The sequence below is a fragment of the Triticum urartu genome, unplaced genomic scaffold, assembly GCF_056163025.1.
Source record: "Triticum urartu cultivar PI428250 unplaced genomic scaffold, HENAU_Tu73 scaffold1880, whole genome shotgun sequence".
NCBI lineage: Eukaryota > Viridiplantae > Streptophyta > Magnoliopsida > Poales > Poaceae > Triticum > Triticum urartu.
Genome location: NW_028260326.1, coordinates 12,501 through 22,833, shown reverse-complemented (window position 1 = coordinate 22,833; position 10,333 = coordinate 12,501).

Here is a 10,333-nt window from a genome sequence, read left to right as displayed (position 1 = left end):
AAATAGATTTAAATGAGAAACCCTTCTATATATTCTATATTATTAAAAAAAAAGTATAAAATATATAAAGAAAAAATGTTAAAAAATTCTTGTTGTCTTATCCGCATTAGACAAAATGAAGTAAAAAATAATTCAAAATTTAAGTATCTTTCAGTATCTAAGTATAAATACTAATAAAAAGAAGAAAGAAGGATTGATTTGCAGCAATAGATGTCTTTCACATACAACTAGAAAAAAGTAATTTCCTTTTTGAATGGCAGTTCCAAAAAAACGTACTTCAATGTCAAAAAAGCGTATTCGTAAAAATATTTGGAAGAAAAAGACTTATTTTTCCATAGTACAATCTTATTCTTTAGTAAAATCAAGATCATTTTCGAGCGGTAATGAGCATCCAAAACCAAAGGGTTTTTCTGGGCAACAAACAAATAATAAGATTTTGGAATAATATGAATTGACTTATCAAAAAAGAATTCCAATTATTTAATAATTTGGATTCTTCTTTGAATGTACTTTTATGTGTCGAATTACTCGGTACAATATTCTTAGAACAAAAAACCCCTCTTATCTTATATATACAAGAAAAAAAAAGTTTTGTTTGGTATACTGTGTGCTAAGTATTCTTTTCCTATCAATGAACTTTTCATAATTTTCCTAATAGAATCCTCATATTCTATTAGGAAAATTATGAAAAGTGGAGTATTCTTACAATAGGACTTACAACTTCCACCTATCTTCTCCAAAATCATAAGGTTAGTAAATCTTATTAATAAGAGCATAAAGACTTTCATTCTAGAAATTTTTAAAAAATCCAAAAAGCCTTTTCTATTTATCCATTTTATTTTAATTTCATCATTAAATAGAAACCCTTTTGGATTTTTTTCATTGTATTGAAAGAATTTTCAAAATGTAAAGGGGAAATTAATTAGAAAAAATTAGTTCTATAATTGCAAGTTAGAAAAAAGAAGTTCCAACTCTTTCAAGCAGTGTTTGTGTTTCTATTGGGCAAAGCAAGAGTTTATTGTAAAAAAAAAAAATGGAAACGATACTACCAAACGAAGTCTATTTTAATGAAAACTCTAATGTTCCTAAATTTTATGGACTTTCCCAATATCGACGATTCCCAAGATAATAGCTATTATTCTTTTAAGTTACCTATTATTTGAAGTTAGCCGCCATGGTGAAATTGGTAGACACGCTGCTCTTAGGAAGCAGTGCTCAAGCATCTCGGTTCGAATCCGAGTGGCGGCATTCTTGAAAAAGAATACAATAGATTAGAAATCAATTCGAAATTTACAATTTTGTAATGGGACCTTCCCCTTATGCTATTTGCAACTTTAGAACATATACTAACTCATATCTCTTTCTCAACGATTTCAATTGTGATTACGATTCATTTTATAACCTTATTAGTTCGTGAACTTGGAGGATTACGCGATTCGTCAGAAAAAGGAATGATAGTTACTTTTTTCTCTATAACAGGATTCTTAGTTTCTCGTTGGGCTTCCTCGGGACATTTTCCATTAAGTAATTTATATGAGTCATTGATCTTCCTTTCATGGGCCCTGTATATTCTTCATACCATTCCTAAAATACAGAACTCTAAAAATGATTTAAGCACAATAACTACGCCAAGTACTATTTTAACGCAAGGCTTTGCCACATCGGGTCTTTTAACTGAAATGCATCAATCCACGATACTAGTACCTGCTCTACAATCTCAGTGGTTAATGATGCATGTCAGTATGATGTTATTAAGCTATGCAACTCTTTTGTGCGGATCCTTATTATCTGCCGCTATTCTAATCATTAGATTTCGAAATAATTTCCATTTCTTTTCTAAAAAGAAAAAAAATGTTTTAAATAAAACATTTTTCTTTAGTGATATTAAATATTTTTATGCAAAAAGAAGTGCTTTAAAAAGAACCTCTGTCCCTTCATTTCCAAATTATTACAAATATCAATTAACGGAGCGTTTGGATTCTTGGAGTTATCGTGTCATTAGCCTAGGATTTACCCTTTTAACCGTAGGTATTCTTTGTGGAGCAGTATGGGCTAATGAGGCCTGGGGATCCTATTGGAATTGGGATCCTAAGGAAACTTGGGCATTTATTACTTGGACCATATTCGCAATTTATTTACATAGTAGAACAAATCCAAATTGGAAGGGTACGAATTCTGCACTTATAGCTTTGATAGGATTTCTTATAATTTGGATTTGTTATTTTGGTATAAATCTATTAGGAATAGGCTTACATAGTTATGGTTCGTTTACATTAACACCTAAATGATTACATAAAATAAAACCTTCATGAAATGAAGGTTTTTACTTTTATGTTTTATTTGAGAACACCCTTGAACGCCTTATCAAAGGGTTCTCAAAAATTCGAGATAGATCTAATTATACTTTTTTACTTATTTCTGCATTATATACTTTTTTACTTATTTCTGCATTAATAGAGCAGACGAGTAAAAAAAAGCAAACCTATTTAGGATAATAATTGGATAAGAGAGCCTCTACCCTGTCAACGGATAGGGAGAGAACAAAATCTGGATAAATACCAATTCCTATTACTGGTAAAAAGATACAGATTAAAATAAAGAGTTCTCGTGGTCCAGAATCCACAAAATTTGCGTTTGGAACATTAAATAGCTTGTATCCATAGAACATCTGGCGTAACATAGATAATAAATAAATAGGAGTTAATATCATTCCAATTGCCATTACAAAAGTAATTAGTGTTTTTGGCATTAACAGAAATTTTGGACTAGTAATTAGTCCAAAAAATACTACTAATTCTGCGACAAAACCACTCATTCCTGGTAAGGCAAGAGAAGCCATTGAAAAGCTACTAAACATGGTAAAAATTTTAGGCATTGGGATAGATATTCCCCCCAGTTCTTCGAGATAAACAAGACGCATTCTATCAGAAGCGGTTCCTGCCAAGAAAAAAAGTGTAGCACCAATAAATCCATGGGATAATATTTGTAAAATAGCTCCATTGAGTCCAATGTTGGTTATGGAACCAATTCCTATAATTATGAAACCCATGTGAGATACAGAGGAATAAGCTATTCTTTTTTTGAAATTTCGTTGACCAAGAGAAGTTGAAGCTGCATAGATTATTTGGATCGCTCCTATTATTACTAACCAGGGCGAAAATAGATAATGAGCATGAGGTAACAATTCCATGTTGATCCGAATCAATCCATATGCTCCCATCTTTAATAATATTCCCGCTAAAAGCATACATGTACTATAATGTGCTTCCCCATGGGTATCTGGTAACCACGTATGTAGGGGTATAATCGGCAATTTGACAGCATAAGCAATAAGGAAGCCAAAATATAAAAGTATTTCCAAGGTTGCAGGGTATGATTGATTAATTAATCTTTCCAAATCTAATCCTGGTTCGTTGGAACCATATAAGCCCATACCCAGAACTCCGATTAAGAAAAAAATGGAACCGCCTGCAGTATACAAAATAAACTTTGTAGCTGAATATAGACGCCTCTTCCCCCCCCACATGGATAAAAGTAAGTAAACAGGAATTAATTCTAACTCCCACATGATAAAAAAAAGTAAAAGGTCTCGCGAAGAAAATAATCCTATTTGACCACTATACATTGCGAGCATCAGGAAATAGAATAATCGCGAATTCCGTGTAATTGGCCAAGCTGCTAAAGTAGCTAAAGTAGTGATAAATCCTGTCAATAAAATAGATCCTAATGAAAGTCCATCGATTCCCAATCTCCAGTGGAAATCGAAGACATCTATCCATTTATAATCCTCCTTTAATTGGATTAAGGGATCCTCCAGTTGGAAATGATAACAGAACGCATAAGTCATTAGAAGGAATTCTAATAAACAAATAGATATAGTATACCACCTAACGACTTTGTTTCCCTTATGAGGTAAAAAGAAAATTAATGAACCTGCAAATATCGGCAAAACAACAAGTATTGTTAACCAAGGAAAATAACTCATGATAAAGTGATAAAGACAAGATACGTTTTGACCAGAAAAGCCCGTGCTCGATTATTTCGAGCACAGGCTTCTTCGGTAAAGAGGAATCAGACGATTCGAGTGAAGTTTTTTGTAACGTATCAATAAGATAGAGCCATGCTACGTGTTGTTTCAGGCCCTAAATAAACGCGGACACTTAAAAAATCTGTCGGGCAGGCAGATTCACATCTCTTACAACCCACACAATCTTCGGTTCTCGGCGCGGAAGCAATTTGCTTGGCTTTACATCCATCCCAGGGTATCATTTCTAATACATCTGTTGGACAAGCTCGTACACATTGAGTGCATCCTATACATGTATCGTAAATTTTTACGGAATGTGACATTGGATCTATAAATTTTTCTTTTCAACATAAAATTTTTCGATCTGGTAAAAATGAAATTAGTACTATAATGAGTCATATGTATTGTAGACACCAGACGAAGCAATGGTTTATCCAAACTTCAAAAAAAAAAATCTATTTTTTAATCTGTTTGTGAGAAAGCGTGAAGAGAGCCAAGAGACTTTAATTTTGGATTTCAACAATAAATAAGAAATAAGAAAGAATTTTACGAATTGTACAGACGAATTCGAATTAGCCAATAAATTGGCTATCGTCTTTTCAATATAAATTATTGCAATATTCAAATTGCAATATCAATGAATTACAAATACAAAAATTCATTTAAGTGAAAAAGAATACTATGCAATAATCTACTAAAAAAAATGGATATTCTCAAATAATACTAAGAAAATAGTATTGATTTCTATTTATTTTAATATGTGCGCCTTTGTTTAGAGGATTCTATGTCTAATTATTCAAAAGTCTAATTATTCAATAAATTAGATTGATTGATACGAGTGGATTTCCTATTACGATGGATGGAAGAAAGAATGGATAGTCCAATAGCGGCTTCAGCAGCTGCAAGGGCTATAACAAAAATTGCGAAAATATCTCCTTTTAATTGGCGACTATCAAATAGATCAGAAAATGTTACGAGATTTAGATTAATTGAATTCAGTATAAGTTCAAGACATATTAGAGCTCTAACCATGTTTCGGCTTGTGATCAATCCATAGATACCAATCGAAAATAAATAGACACTCAAAAAAAGTACATGCTCAAACATCATTAACTAACTCCTTATCAATCTCGATTCATTTCAATATGAGGGCAAGAATTGAACCGATTCAATTAATTACAATAGAACAATTACACAACAAAAGAAAAAAAAAAAAAAAAAAAAGGAGGTATTTGTTGGCAGTAGATGGATTTTACTAAATCAAAATTGTGATTCTTTAGTTATTTATTTTAGATTTGCAATTCTTATAATTTGTACTTTTTCTAAGTTTTCTTATTGCCGAGCCATAGTAATTGCACCTATTAAAGAAACTAGAAGAATTATGGAAATGAGTTCAAACGGAAGATAAAAATCGGTTGCTAAATGAATTCCAATTTGTTGAACATTATTTATGAGACCCTGTTCTACTATTTGGTTTGATCTTGTAGTCCAAAGAATTCCATACCACGACGTATCTGGGATAGTAGTCATTAGTGAAAAAACAATAGTTATACAAACGAGTGAAGTGAACCCATCTCCAATAGTCCAATAATTCTTATCTTTAGACCATTCTGAGCCATTTACGAACATTACAGCGAATATGATCAAGACATTTATGGCTCCCACATAAATAAGAAGTTGTGCGACAGCTACAAAGTAGGAATTTAATAAAAAATAGAATAAGGATATACAAACAAGAACTAATCCCAGCGAAAAGGCAGAATAAATGGGGTTGGTAAGTAATACTACTCCTAGACCCCCTAGTAGAAGAACAAATCCCCCAAATAGCATAAGAATCTCATGTATTGGTCCAGGTAAATCCATTATGGATAAAAAGAAATTAATAGTATAAAATTTTTCATGAACTGACTAAAACTAAAGGATTCAAGGAAGGAAAAAAGGATTAGGGTATTTTTTTGTGTATAAACTTATAGTTATAAATTATATTATATCACGAAAATCTAGTCTGATTTAAAATAAGAAATAATTTCCAATAAGCAGTAGTTTTTCGTTTTTCTTTATAGTTTAATTTTAAAGTTTAATAAAGAATTATTAGATTTTTATAACAGAAAGACAAAATCAAAGTTTAGTAATCAGTAATCGTTCTTGAATTCGAAGATTTTTCTTTGTTTATTTTACTTTCAGACGAATTCCTAATTGTTTGAATTGTGTAATCTCCCATTATGGAGATTGGTAACCGACTTAAAGCAATTTGATTGTAATTCAATTCATGACGATCATAGGTAGAAAGTTCATATTCTTCAGTCATTGATAAACAGCTTGTTGGACAGTACTCAACACAATTGCCACAAAATATACAAACTCCGAAATCAATACTATAATTAAGCAATTGTTTTCTTTTAATATCCTTTTCAAATCTCCAATCCACAACGGGTAAATCTATCGGACATACGCGAACACATACTTCACAAGCAATACATTTATCAAATTCAAAGTGGATTCGCCCTCGGAAACGCTCTGGTGTAATTGATTTTTCATAAGGGTAGTGAATCGTTATAGGTAAACGATTTGTGTGGGATAAGGTAGTTATGAAACTTTGACCTATGTACCTTGTAGCACGTATTGTTTGTTGACCATAACTCATGAACCCAGTTACCATAGGGAACATATTCATTCTAAATATCTATGAAAAAGATATGTTTCTTTCTCTTGTTTGAGAGAGCTTTTGTGTTGAAAATATTCTTACTATTATTGTATTATCTTATTTATAGTGAAACAAGTTGAGAAGAGGTTGTTAATAAGAGATTGCCCAGGGAAATAGGTAAAAGAAATTTCCATCCAAGATTTAATAACTGATCCATTCTCATCCTCGGTAAAGTCCATCTTATTGTGATAGAAATGAAGAGAAATAAATAAGCTTTAGTTAATGTAATAAATATACCCATTGTCATTTCCAAAATTCCAACTGCTTTATTCATTTGGAAAAAATCAAAAAAGGATATATAGGGAATAGATAAATTCCACCCGCCCAAGTAGAGAACTGTTACAAATAAAGAAGAAACTAATAAATTTAGGTAAGAAACAAGATAAAATAAACCATATTTGATACCGGAATATTCAGTTTGGTAACCTGCTACTAATTCTTCCTCCGCTTCTGGTAAATCAAAGGGTAATCTTTCACATTCTGCCAAAGAAGAAATTAAAAAAACCAGAAAACCTATAGGCTGACGCCAAATATTCCATCCAAAAAAACCGTATTTTGACTGTGCTTCAACTATATCAACTGTACTTGAACTGTTAGATAATCATAGTCGGTGATAACATCACAGTTCCCACCGCTATTTCAAAACCGTACATGAAACCTTAGCTTCATACGGCTTCTCTATGATCAGAAAAAGGAAAGGACTGTTTTGTTCCTAGCCCCGGGGGCGTAGATAGAATTAGATAAAATAAAATAGATTTGAAAGTCCTAAATTAGACCAAAGGAATTCCGTCTGCTAGAATAAGAAAAAGCGCTTCCGAATTGATCTCATCCTTTATAATATAATGAAAATTTTTCTTTGTTCAGTAATAACTTAATCTTGGAATAAAACACTTGTTACTTGTTATAGGAATTCAATTAATAAATGGAAAGAGTTGGGTATTAGTTCATGAGCAATTCTGCATGAATATGGATAGAGGAAGGAAATAATGAAAATTTTTTCTAGTGCACTCCATATCTTTTTTACTATTCTTCTTTCCCCAGGGAGGGGGTATTTAAAAAGAAAAAATGGATAAAGGGTTAATTCGTTCTTGATAGCCATTTCCTTAACAAGTGAATGGGAACATACTCTGGATCGGAATCCGAAGAAAGTACTACTTGATAATTTCTACAAATTGCAAGTCCTTATTATGATTCCTTTTATGGGCAAAAATCTCTAATGTTTTAGATTTTCCATTACTAATCCTTTATGTACTTTAGTGTTCCTAACCCTTCACTAACTTTTGGTGGATTCTTCTTATGGATTATTAAGTTATAGTAATAACTAGGAGTATTCTAGTAATGGAATTCCATATCGTGAATCCTTTATTCTTGGCCGCTTCAAGATATGATGACTAATTAAAAAATATCAACCTTGGGATAAAGAGTTTACACTGCTTATGTTTACTTCCACTTTTTTCTTGTACGTAGGAAATGAGATTTTTTCTTTTTACTACAAATTTATAAGCTGTTTTGTTTCACTCATATAGCTATCTAGTTTAACTTACCAACCCAAATACTAAATAAGAAAAGGAATATAAATAGTTAATGGATTTTATAGGAAAAAGATCTATTTTAACGAATCACACGTAGAGATATTGCTAGCACACAAAAAGTTAATGGTATTTCATAACTAATGGATTGAGCAGCAGCTCGTAGACCGCCTGAAAAAGAATATTTATTATTTGAGCTATATCCTGCCATAAGAAGACCAATAGGAGCTATACTTGAAATGGCAATCCATAAAAAAACACCAATACTAAGATCGGCTAAAACAAAATGATATCCCAAAGGGATAACTAAAAAACTTAATAAAACTGATATGACTGCTATAGAGGGTCCAATGCTAAATAAAGAAATATCTCCTCGGGATGGCAGAATATCTTCTTTAAAAAGTAGCTTAGTCCCATCTGCTATAGCTTGAAGCAGGCCCAGGGGGCCAGCATATTCAGGACCAATACGTTGTTGTATCGACGCAGATATTTCTCTTTCTAACCACACAATTACGAGTACCTCTATTGTTATTCCCAAAAGGAGGGTCAAAATGGGTAGAATCGATATCAGTCCATAGACTTCTTTTAATAATTCCAATTTCGAAAAAGAATTGATAGTTTCTACCTCTACCCTATCTATTATCATTTCAACGATCAACTTCCCCCATAATGATATCTATACTACCTAATATCGTCATGATATCAGCCAATTTCATTTTTTTAACTAGCTGAGGAAGAATTTGCAAATTAATAAACCCGGGTGGACGGATTTTCCATCTCCAGGGGAAAAGGCTATCATCTCCTACTAGATAAATCCCTAATTCACCTTTTGGGGCTTCTACTCTTACATAAAGCTCTTGTCTTGACAATTCAAAATTGGGCGAAGGTTTTTTACCAAGAAATTTATACTCAAAATCATTCCATTCAGAATTATTTTCTTTCTTAAAGCGTCGGACTTCTAAATTTTCATAAGGTCCTCCAGGAATTTTTTCTACAGCTTGTTGAATTATTTTGATGGATTCCCTCATTTCACCAATTCGTACTAAATAGCGAGCTAACGAATCCCCTTCTTTTTGCCATTGGACTTTCCAATCAAATTGGTTGTAAGACTCATAAGGATCTACTTTACGAAGATCCCATTGTATTCCAGAAGCTCGTAACATCGGTCCCGATAAGCCCCAATTTACTGCTTCTTCTCCGCTAATAAAACCTACTCCTTCAACTCGCTCTAAAAAAATTGGATTCTGTGTAATAAGTTGTTGATATTCAACAACTCCGCGTAAAAAATAATCACAGAAATCTAAACATTTATCGATCCATCCATAAGGTAGATCGGCGGCTACTCCTCCGATGCGAAAGTAATTGTGCATCATTCGCATACCTGTAGCAGCTTCAAATAGATCATATATTAATTCTCTCTCTCTAAAAATATAGAAAAAAGGAGTCTGTGCGCCGAGATCCGCCATAAAAGGTCCAAGCCATAGCAAGTGAGAAGCTATCCGGCTTAATTCTAACATAATTACCCTAATATAGCTGGCTCTTTGTGGTATTTGAATATTCTCCAAGAATTCTGGTGCATTTACTGTTATTGCTTCTGTAAACATAGTAGCTAAATAATCCCACCTTGTTACATAAGGTAAGTATTGTATAATAGTTCGGTTTTCCGCGATTTTTTCCATTCCTCTGTGTAAATACCCTAATATGGGTTCACAATCAATAACATCCTCACCATCGAGAGTAACGATCAGTCGAAGAACACCATGCATTGATGGGTGTTGAGGGCCCATATTGACTATCATGAGATCTTTTCTTGTAAGCGGTAGACTCATATCCTTTCTTCCTTAATTCATTATTCCATGAAAATGGATTATTCCATGAATTCCTCAAAGCGAGGCTCATCAAAATGAAAAATCTAAGACTACTATAAGACTACTAAAAAAATAATAAAACAAGAAAAAAATTTGAACGATTAAATTACTGCTCCCGAATATTCAACTGACCGATTAATTTCTTATAACGTACTCTATTTTTCTTTGCCAAATAAGCCAGCAAACGTCGACGTTTTCCCAAAAG